Genomic DNA, 13,009 nt, shown 5'->3' with positions numbered 1-13,009 from the left:
ACTAGTAAACTAATAGATATTCATAGCCAAATTCTTAGAATTAATCAGCACAAAAAGGCTCAACGAAAAAGAGATGATAAGTTCATGGTTAAATATGACAAAAAGAAGGCTAAGTTATATGCTGAAAGAGCTGAAAGGATAAGGAATATCACTGCTGAAGGACTTCAAAAGTACTTGTAGTCTGGTAAATCCAGAAAGGAGAAAACATATGTGTTCTTGAAATGGATAGCTTCTGAAACAAAAACCAGCAAATCAGCTCAACCATGGCGAAGTGATTCACTCAACGTTATCATTTCTAATAAAGGTAGGCAGTTGATTCACTCAGCACGTTCCTTGAACATCACCTTGAATGAATATGTCTTAATTTTTCAACTGAAACAACAAGCAAGGGATGATGCTAAGTATCTTGAAAGACTGAGGCTTCAGGAACAAGAAGAAAGAATGGTTGATAGAGCTCAAGCTGCAAAATCTCTTAAATTAGCAAAAGCCATAATTAAATCACATGACAAGGCTTTGGACAAAATTGAAGCTGCTGAAAAGGCATCAGAAGTGAACCCACAAGTGGTTGCACTTACAAGGGTCTTAACTGATAGACATCTCAGAAGCAGATATGCTGATGTAATGACACGTAGAGCAAATCCTAGTAAAATCATTAAGTGTCACAGATGAACAAAGAGATCCTTCAGTATCAGCAGAGATAATAATGTCCATGAGAATGTTGATTTTAGAGATTTGAGAGTGTTTGGTTTTCATGAATGGATGGAAATGCTGCATTATTTCATTGGCAAAGGAGATAGTAATCTCAGGAGGTCACTGCTCCTTGAATTACAAGATCTATTTACAAAGGCAACTAAGCATGACAATGCACCAGTAGTGAATGTAGATGATGAACTATCGAAGAAGAAGAAGAAGAAGAAGAAGAAGAAGAAGAAGAAGAAGAAGAAGAAGAAGAAGAAGAAGAAGAAGAAGAAGAAGAAGAAGAAGAAGAAGAAGAAGAAGAAGAAGAAGAAGAAGAAGAAGAAGAAGAAGAAGAAGAAGAAGAAGAAGAAGAAGAAGAAGAAGAAGAAGAAGAAGAAGAAGAAGAAGAAGAAGAAATCTAATGGTGGTCCATTAATAAGAGATCCAATCATCATACCAGAACATTTTAAACCTTTCAAACCTAAAGACTTTCGTGTGTTATTCCCTGAAGCTTGGAAGGTGAAAGAAGAAGAGATATCTGAAGAAGAGAGACAAAAGGAGAACAATAAAGATAAATAGCCTTCTACTCTATTAATTATCTTTTGTAATATTTCATGTTCATTATACTGCTTTGTAATTATTGTATATATTCATGATGAATGTGAAATGAGTTAATCTTCAAAAGCATATCAATTTATAAGATATAGATAACTCAGCAAAAGATCCCAAAAATAAATCTAAAAGGAACAAAATCACTGCTTATTTCACTTAAGTCTCTTAGTGCTGGCTTTAGTGTTTTCTTTATGATTCATAGGTTTTGTCATTATCAAATAGGGGAAGATTGCTGAGTCCCCAAAATGTCTAAGGATTTAATTATGATAAAACAACATTATACACACTAAAATGTTATGTTCAGCCACCATAGGTTTATTTATGTATAGACATCATTTGTTGCTATGTTAAGTGTCCCAGTATGCTGTCTGGTCTACCAGCACAAGGTAGACAGTACTCTTCTATCAGCATAGGATGTGTGCCCAACAAATTATAAAGATCAAGTGAACCAATAGAAGAACCAGTATATCTGGTAGCTGTATACAAGACGAATTATGCTCCATTACAAGCATAATTTTTTTCTGTGTGGTCTACATCAATTGTACTATTCAACAGAAGTTGAAGACAAAGTTGAACAGAAAAGAACACGTGTCGGCGTCTGACAAGTGACCTTACAAGACCATGTGGGAATGCAGAAGTTTAAGCATGTGCAGACATGGGTTATTACATGTCAACGCCTAGGGAACCCAATATTCTATTTGTTTACTAAAATAATGGTGCTAAACCGAATTGGAGTGTTCCTGCAAATAGCTATCAAAGAGGAAAGAAAGAGAGCACGCTCTCTGATGATGTTGTCTACACAAGTACAGACATCCTATGTACCAGTGGACAATAGAACAATTACTTGGATATGGATTCCTATAAATAGATGTCTTCTACTTTTATAATATTTAGTGGTGTGGGTTTATTAAATAGAGTCCAAACTTGTAAAAGCTTTAAGATATCTTCTTTAGCTTAACTTAGGCGTAATCTGTATCAACCAACTGTTTATTCCACCATTAAACGTGTGATTCTTTGAGATTTATATCAATAAAAGAATAACGTTGAAAATTACCCAAGACTCATATTTAATTATCTGTTTAAATACACTTAATTGTTATACAACTTGTTTAAACAAAAAGAATTGTATTAACTCCCCCTCTACAATACTCATATTGTTATTTAAGGGACCAACAATTTTTTAATAATAATTATTAGTAATAACAAATGCCTCTTAAAATTTCTTTAAAAACTAAAATACAATTATTTTATGAAGGTTGTACAATATGCTTCAAAGTTTGTTCATGTGTTCATGGGATGTTTTTTAAAAGAGTATACAATTTGTTTTAAAGTTTGTACATATGGTCATGGGGGTATTTTATCATAAGGTTGCACATAATGCTTCAAATATTATACATAAAGTTGTAAATAATGCTTCAAATATTATACTTATGGTCATAGGGGTGTTTTGTCATAAGGTTGTACATAATGGTTCATATTAAAATATTAATATTTTTATTAAATACAATTAATTATTTTAATGAAATTATCATGGTGGCTTAGAATTTTTTCCTTTATTTTTCAATTTTTTATGCTTAAATAATCCTTAATTGTGATATCATCATTATAGAGATTTATTATATATATATATATATATATATATATATATATATATATATATATATATATATATATATATATATATATATATATATATATATACCACGTGTCTAGTCTGTGTGGCATAGACTGAGCCACGTGTCAGTATGTGCCTACATAGTAGTCAATCTACGTGTCAATCAGTCTGTCCACATGTCATTGCCACGTGGACTTTCTTTGATAAAAAAATTAATTTTTTCTATTTTAAAAAAATAAAAAAAAAATCAATATGTGATTACATTTAGAAAACTATGTGCATATAATAGGTACATGCAAGGTTGAAGAACTCGGAATTTAGGGTGTTCTCGGCGGAACAATATTTGGGAGTTCTCGGAGAACTCGGAAGAACTCGGTTGTTAACTAACATTGACTTTCTAATATAAATAAGTGTTTTCGAATATATATATATATATATATATATATATATATATATATATATATATATATATATATATATAAGACTTTTGAGATAATTTTTATTATACATAATATAATATATAGCTACAAACAAATGTTGACCGAGATATGCAATTTATCGGAAGTTGATCGAGAAACTCAACTTATTGGTCGTTGACCAATAAAATCGGAAGTTGATCAGTTTCGACCGATTTTATCAATTTTTGTGACTATGGGTACATTTGTATTCAATCTGTGAGTTCCCCACGCTTATATATATATATATATATATATATATATATATATATATATATATATATATATATATATATATATATATATATATATATATATATATATATATATATCCTATCATGAAGATGTCATTGTTAGGCTAATTTCTTTGTTAAAAAAAATTCAAAAGAAAAAAAAATCTAAGCATGGTAGGTGATGTCATTAATATAAGTAATTTTCAATTAAAATTAAATCTTATTATTTAATTAAAATTATTAAATCTTATTAATAATTATTTTAATTATTAAAATTAAATTATTTTAAATTATTTTAATTAATTATTTTGAATTGAGTACGGGAAGGTATAAAAGCTATGTAGAAGGAAACTAATTCTAAATTTATATTTTAATTCACACTTTTAAAATAAAATTACAACCAATATTATCTTTTATGATTGGATGTAGATTATTTAATATGCATTTTAGGTGTTTGATGAAATGTTTAGCTGACGAATTTCTTAGTCGGACTATGTGGTTCCACGATTCATTAAACTAAATGACTTTAGCATTTACGTTCACTTAATACCTAAAACATATCTGATAATGCTAAAAACGAACATATATTTCATAGCATTATTCCTCAAGAAAGAAAAGCTTTTAGTTGCAATTGTCCTATTTACAAGTGATATTCGTTTAAATAATAAAAAGTGAAGACAACAGACAGATTCGACGAATTGAAGACGCAAACGACCAAAAAGCTCAAAAGTACAAAATACAATCAATGAGGTTCCAATTATTGATAAGAAACGTCTCAAATTTACAAGAGTACAAGATTCAAAACGAAAAGTACAAGATATTAAATTGTACGCAAGGACGTTCGAAAATTCGGAACCGGGACCAGAGTCAACTCTCAACGCTCGACGCAACGGACTAAAAATTACAAGTCAACTATGCATATGAATATAATATAATATATAATTAATTCTTAAAATTAATATATATATTATATTATATTTAAATAAACGTCGGCAGAAGAAAACAACCAAAAGTGGCTCTCCCCAGCTGGCCATGCGATCGCATGGCCTGGAAGGCATAAATCCATGCGATCGCATGAGCCCCTTTTCCAGATCACAGGCCTATAAAAATCGAGCTTTGGTGCACCATTTTTCCATCCATAATATCAATCTCTCTATCTATATACGTAGTATATATTTATATTTATATTTTAATTTTAATTCTAATAATAAGGGTATGTTAGCGAATGTTGTAAGGGTGTAAGTCGAAATTCTGTCCGTGTAACACTACGCTATTTTTAATCATTGTAAGTTATGTTCAACCTTTTTACATTAATGTCTAGTAGCTAAGTTATTATTATGCTTATTTAATCCGAAGTAATCATGATGTTGGGCTAAAAATATTAAAATTGGGTAATTGGGCTTTGTACCATAATTGGGGTTTGGACAAAAGAACGACACTTGTGGAAATTAGACTATGGGCTATTAAAGGGCTTTATATTTGTTTAACTAAATGATAGTTTGTTAATTTTAATATAAAGATTTACAATTGAACGTCCCTATAAATAACCATATACACTCGATCGGATACGATGGGTAGGGTATTTATATGTACGAATAATCGTTCATTTAACCGGACACGGGAATGGATTAATAGTCACTAGAATTATTAAAACAGGTGTGAAATTATGTATAAGGACACTTGGAATAATTGATAACAAAGTATTAAAACCTTGGGTTACACTCAGTCGACATCCTGGTGTAATTATTAAACAAAGTAATAAAACCTTGTTACAGTTTAAGTCCCCAATTAGTTGGAATATTTGACTTCGGGTATAAGGATAATTTGACGAGGACACTCGTACTTTATATTTATGACTGATGGACTGTTATGGACAAAAACCAGACGGACATATTAAATAATCCAGGACAAAGGACAATTAACCCATGGGCATAAAACTAAAATCAACACGTCAAACATCATGATTACAGAAGTTTAAATAAGCATAATTCTTTTATTTCATATTTAATTTCCTTTATTTTATATTTAATTGCACTTCTAATTTTCTCATTTTTATTTATTGTTATTGTATTTAATTGCACTTTTAATTATCGTACTTTTTAATTATCGCAAGTTTATTTTATCGCACTTTTATTATTCGCAATTTCATTATCGTTATTTACTTTACGCTTTAAATTAAGTATTTTATTTATTTAATATTTTACATTTTGTTTTAACTGCGACTAAAGTTTTAAAATTGACAAAACGGTCATTAAACGGTAAAAACCCCCCCTTTAAAATAATAATATTACTTATATATATATTCGTATTTTTATAAATTAAACTAATATAGCGTTAAGCTTTGATTAAAAGATTTTTCCTGTGGAACGAACCGGACTTACTAAAAACTACACTACTGTACGATTAGGTACACTGCCTATAAGTGTTGTAGCAAGGTTTAAGTATATCCATTTTATAAATAAATAAATATCTTGTGTAAAATTGTATCGTATTTAATAGTATTTCATGCTAAAATTTAATAGTATTTTATACCCCTTAGCTTTAACCATCAAGTATTTTTGGCGCCGCTGCCGGGGAACCATCTAGCTTAAAAGCCGGAAGCGCAACGCTAATATAAAAAAAAAATTTACGCTTTTGTAAAAATACGTTTTAATATATTCGAAAATATAAAAAGAAAACAAAAATATAAATATTTTTAAGAGTTTGTTAAATATTTAAGTTCTATAAAAGTTTATTTATCTTTATTTTATAAAAATATAAGTTTTATTTAATTTATATAAATATATTACATAAATATATAAAACAGAAAATTCAACACAGCAAAAAAAAAAAAAAAAAAAAAACACTCGAGTCCGGTACTGTAGCAGCCCACTCTGTGGCCCGAAACCCTAGCCCATGCGATCGCATGGCTGGATAACTTAGGACTCATGCGATCGCATGAGCCCGTCTGACACGCCACAGTTGACTGAGTACTGCATTAATTACGGTTTATAATTATTATTATTATTATTATATTTAAACCCTAATTAGGTTAGATTAGTTAAATTTTTAATTTAGTTATTTATTTAATTTGTATTTTTAAGTTTAATTAGTTTTATAAAATATAAAATAAATAGTTTTATAAAATAAATAATATAAAAATAATATTTTTATAAAAATTGTACTTTTTACAACTTTTAGTATATTTTTATATTTTATCCCTTTTTAATTGTTTTAGCGTAACTTTTGTAATTTTTACTCGTATTTATTTTTAATTCATAGTTTTTGCCATAGTTATTTTTATTTCTAGATTTTTAGGCTTTGCCGTAAAATCCCTTAAGTGCTTTTTCTTTAGACTAAAATTTAAGTGCTTTAGAATTCTGCGACGTTTTTTTTAAGTTTTAATACCTTTTTGAGATATTGCCATTTGGGATATAGTTTTTCCTGTAAGCTTTAATATTTTTAGACACCTTTTACCTATGTATCAATTATCATTCCAATTAGTAATCTCAATTTGCGATTATAATTTTAAGTTAGTGATAGTAATAAGGTTGGGTTAGTCGAGTTTTTTTTAAGTTTTATAGTCATTTTTTTTTCTTTCTTATTTTTCTACGCCTTTTATTTTTCGATCTTTTCTTTTTCGACCTTTTTCGACGCGCTCTTTTTCTTTCTTATTTCTCGTCATTCTAGTTTTTAGGACTTAGAATTTTTTCTACTTCTTATCTAAATTTCTTAAAATTACTAAAATTTATTTTAAGTGGTTAAATTGATAGACATCAAAATTTTCTGGTTCGTAGTAATAGTTGGATTTGTACGTGGACCGGGTTATTGGAGCCAAACAGTCCTCAATTATATTGAGACCAAACGAATCCTGCCCCTCTGCTGCATCTTTTGGCTATTCGAAACGTGGGCAAAATCAGAAAAGCCTATTAATTGGATAAATTATAATTTTTTCTTTCCTTTTAAAAACTAATAGGATATTCAGTGAATGCACCGAGCAAGACGTTCACCACCTTTTGTACGTTCACCACCTGTAACTCAATCAAGACATCTAGCAAATATTACCGCCGTTGATTTTTCTTTAGAATCGTCATCCAGTCGACCAAGTACTCCAATTCAAATTTCCGATAATCCATTTTTTGAACCCGACCTCACAATTGAGAATCCGAATAATATTCGGGGACAATTCATAGATCCTGAACCATTAAATTTTCCTCCGGAACCACCAATCATTTAAACAGAGATTGTTGAGGAACGAACCATTAAATCAGAATCCTCTAGTGATTCGGATTCAACAAATTCAATCATGGAAAATCTGGAACCTTTAAGTATGGAAGACCGAATGAGAGCTAAACACACTGGCCAAGGTCACGCAATTACTCATCCAGACATTAATGCGCCAGATTATGAAATCAAAGGACAAATTCTACATATGGTGACTAATCAATGCCAATTTAGTGGTGCGCCGAAGGAAGATCCAAATGAACATCTTCGTACCTTTAATAGGATCTGCACACTATTTAAAATAAGAGAAGTTGAGGATGAACAGATATATCTCATGTTATTTCCCTGGACTTTAAAGGGAGAAGCCAAAGATTGGTTGGAATCGTTACCTGAAGGGGCGATCGATACATGGAACGTTTTAGTTGAAAAATTTCTTAAACAATTCTTTCCGGCATCTAAAGCCGTAAGACTTCAAGGAGAAATTGTTACGTTCACACAGAAACCGAATGAAACTCTATATGAGGCATGGACAAGATTTGGAAAGTTATTAAGAGGATGTCCGCAACATGGTTTAGACACCTGTCAAATAGTACAAATATTCTACCAAGGATGCGACATCACTACAAGAAAAGACATAGATATTGCAGCTGGTGGTTCCATTATGAAGAAAACCGAAACTGTTGCTTACAAAATTATTGATAACACTGCTTCCCACTCACATGAGTGGCACCAAGAAAAAGATATCATTAGATCATCTAAAGCAGCTAGAGCCGATTCTAGCCATGACTTAGATTCCATTTCCGCAAAGATAGATGCTGTGGAGAGACGAATGGAAAAGATGACTAAAGATATCCACTCAATACGAATTAGTTGTGAGCAGTGTGGAGGACCACATTTGACAAAAGATTGTCTCAGTATTGAATTAACAATGGAACAAAGAGAGAATGTTTCATATCTAAACCAAAGGCCTGGAAATAATTATCAGAATAATTATCAACCGCCAAGACCGATTTACAATCAAAATCAGAATTATAACCGAAATATTCCATACAACAACCAACAAGGTCCTAGCAATCAACAAGTATCTAACAATACTTACAACCAGCAAAGACCTAATTTTCAAAACAAACCACCACAACCCGATGATAAAAAGCCGAATTTAGAAGATATGATGACGAAGCTAGTTGAAACTCAAACGCAGTTTTTCACATCTCAAAAACAAACTAATGAACAAAATGCTGAAGCATTTAGAAATCAACAAGCTTCTATTCAAAACTTGGAACAAGAAGTAAGTAACCTAGCAAGATTAATAGGTGAAAGAAAACCGGGAAGTTTACCTAGTGATACAAATGCAAACCCCCGGAATGAAACAGCTAAAGCCATTACCACAAGAAGTGGTACAACACTTAAACCACCTGAAATACCTGTAACTTCTGATGAAGCTATTCCTACTCCACAAGAACCACAACCTGATCAAGATAAGGAAAAAGAACCGGTAGTTGAAAAGGTTAATGAAGATAACACAACTAAGGATAAACCTTATGTTAAACCATACCAACCACCACTTCCTTACCCAAGTAAAATGAAAAAAGAGAAACTTGAAGCCGAGCAATCCAAATTCTTGGATATGTTTAAACAGATAAATGTAAATCTTTCTTTCATTGATGTGATTTCAGGAATGCCTAGATATGCTAAATTTCTGAAAGATCTAATCTCAAATAGAAAGAAAATGGAAGAACTCTAGACTGTTACTATGAATGCTAATTGTTCAGCAGTACTGTTGAATAAGATACCAGAAAAATTATCTGATCCAGGAAGTTTCACAATTCCATGTTTTCTGGGTAGTCTTAGTTCAATAGAAGCATTGGCAGACTTAGGTGCTAGTATAAATTTAATGCCGTATTTACTATACACTAAACTAGACCTTGGAGAATTGAAACCAACAAGAATAAGTATACAACTAGCCGATCGATCAATAAAATATCCTAGAGGGATAATGGAGAACATGCTAGTTAAAGTTGGTACTTTAGTATTTCCAGTAGATTTTGATGTTCTGGACATGGAAGGAGATTCTAAAGTTCCTCTCATATTAGGAAGACCATTCTTAAACACGGCTAAAGCAATGATAGACGTGTTTGGTAAGAAACTGACCCTAAGTATAGAGGATGAGAGTGTTACCTTTTCAGTTGATAGAGCAATGCAACAACCGCAATCTGCAGATGATACATGTTATTATATTCAAACTATAGATTCACATGCAGAATTGTTAGAAGAATTTCCAGAATTACAAGGAACAGGAGAATGTTCTTTAGGAGAAGGAACTGAACAAATTGATGAAGCTGAAATGTTAGCTACACTAATAGCAAATGGATATGAACCAACAACAGAAGAAATTCAAATGCTAGAAGAAGAAGACAGATATCGATATAAATCATCGATAGAAGAACCTCCAACATTAGAGTTAAAGCCACTTCCAAACCATTTGGAATACGCTTATTTACATGGTGAATCTGAATTACCTGTAATAACATCGTCTTCTCTTACTGAAAATGAAAAATCTCAACTCATTTCTGTGTTGAAAGCTCATAAACCAGCCATTGCATGGAAGATTCGTGATATTAAAGGAATAAGTCCTTCGTATTGCACACATAAAATCCTTATGGAAGAAGGTCATAAAACGTATGTGCAACGCCAACGAAGACTAAATCCGAATATGCAAGATGTAGTTAAAAATGAAATTATTAAACTGCTAGACGCAGGTCTAATTTATCCAATTTCTGATAGTCCATGGGTAAGCCCAGTTCAATGCGTGCCTAAGAAGGGTGGCATGACTGTCATTACAAATGAAAAAAATGAGCTTATTCCTACAAGGACTGTAACAGGATGGCGTGTATGTATTGATTATAGAAAATTAAATGACGCCACCAGAAAAGATCACTTTCCCTTACCTTTCATTGATCAAATGTTGGAAAGATTAGCCGGAAATAGTTATTATTGTTTTCTTGATGGATTTTCCGGATACTTTCAAATTCCAATAGCACCCGAAGATCAAGAGAAAACCACATTCACGTGCCCTTATGGTACTTTTGCTTACAAACGCATGCCATTTGGACTTTGCAACGCCCCTGCAACCTTTCAAAGGTGCATGATGGCGATTTTTCACGACATGATAGAAGAATGCATGGAAGTTTTCATGGATGACTTTTCAGTCTTCGGTGATACATTTGAATCATGTCTAGTTAATCTGGAACGAATGCTTATTAGATGCGAACAATCAAATCTAGTACTTAATTGGGAGAAATGTCATTTCATGGTTAAAGAAGGCATCGTTCTTGGACATAAAATTTTAAAAGAAGGAATTGAAGTGGATAGAGCTAAAGTAGATGTAATTGCTAAACTTCCACATCCTACCAATGTTAGAGGAGTTAGGAGTTTTCTAGGGCATGCCGGTTTTTACCGACGTTTCAAAAAAGATTTTTCTAAAATTGCCACTCCTATGAATAAACTCCTAGAAAAGGATGCTCCATTCATCTTTTCAGATGAATGTATCAAATATTTTAATATTCTTAAAGAGAAACTCACTAATGCGCCGATCATGATAACACCAAATTGGAATATACCATTTGAACTAATGTGCGATGCAAGTGATTTTGCAATGGGAGCCGTTTTAGGACAAAGGATTGAAAAACGATTTCAACCTATATATTATGCTAGTAAGAAGTTACAAGGAGCACAAACAAATTATACAACTACTGAAAAAGAACTCCTTGCTATTGTCTTTGCTTTTGACAAATTTCGTTCATATCTCGTTCTAGCAAAAACGGTGGTCTATACTGACCATTCTGCTCTTAGATACCTATTTTCGAAACAAGATGCCAAACCAAGATCAATCCGTTGGATCTTACTCTTACAAGAATTCGATATTGAAATCCGAGATAAAAGAGGAGCAGAAAATCTCGCCGCTGATCATCTTTCTCATCTTGAAAATCCTGAATTAGAAGTTCTAAATGAATCGGCCATACAAGACAACTTTCCTGATGAATATCTATTGAAGATAGATTATAATGAAATACCATGATTTGCAGACTATGTAAACTACTTAGTATGTGGATTCCTTGAAAAAGGATTATCGTACCAAAAACGAAAGAAATTCTTCAGTGATATAAAACACTATTTTTGGGAAGATCCACATCTGTTTAAAAGTTGTCCCGATGGAATAATACGCCGATGTGTATTCGGAGATGAAGCTAGTAAAATTTTAAACCATTGTCACACAGGACCAACAGGAGGGCACTATGGGCCTCAACTAACAGCAAGAAAAGTTTATGATGCTGGATTCTATTGGCCTACAATTTACAAAGACGCACACCTTCTTTGCAAATCCTGTGATGCTTGTCAAAGGGCCGGAAAAATAAGTCAACGTGATGAAATGCCACAAAATGTCATCCAAGTATGTGAAGTATTTGACATTTGGGGTATTGACTTTATGGGTCCATTTCCAAAATCTCATAATAATCTCTATATTCTCGTAGCCATTGATTATGTATCTAAATGGGCGGAAGCACAAGCTCTCCCAACTAACGATGCACGAGTTGTAGTCAACTTTTTAAAACGTCTTTTTGCAAGGTTTGGAACACCGAAAGCTTTAATAAGTGATCGGGGTACTCATTTCTGTAATAATCAACTTGAGAAAGTTCTCAAAAGATATGGAGTAACTCATAAAATCTCCACCGCATATCATCCACAAACAAGTGGACAAGTTGAAAATACCAACCGAGCTTTAAAACGTATTCTAGAGAAAACCGTAGGATCAAATCCGAAGAAATGGTCCATTAAATTGGAGGATGCACTCTGGGCTTTTAGAACAGCCTACAAAACTCCAATTGGAACCACACCTTTTAAACTCGTCTACGAAAAAGCATGTCATCTTCCAGTAGAAATTGAACACAAAGCATTTTGGGCTTTGAGGACATGTAATCTTGATTTACATGAAGCTGGATGTCTACGATTAAGTCAACTAAATGAATTAGAAGAATTAAGACATGAAGCATACGAAAATTCGTTAATCTATAAAGAAAGAACGAAGAAATGGCATGATAAAAGAATCAGAAGTTCAAAAGAATTTAAAGAAGGAGACAGAGTTCTTCTTTTCTATTCTCGATTCAAGCTATTTCCTGGAAAATTGAAATCAAGATGGTCTGGACCATTCATAG

This window comes from Rutidosis leptorrhynchoides, chromosome 4 (genome assembly GCF_046630445.1).
Source record: "Rutidosis leptorrhynchoides isolate AG116_Rl617_1_P2 chromosome 4, CSIRO_AGI_Rlap_v1, whole genome shotgun sequence".
In the NCBI taxonomy this organism is placed as follows: Eukaryota; Viridiplantae; Streptophyta; class Magnoliopsida; order Asterales; family Asteraceae; genus Rutidosis; species Rutidosis leptorrhynchoides.
This window is presented reverse-complemented; position numbering follows the sequence as displayed.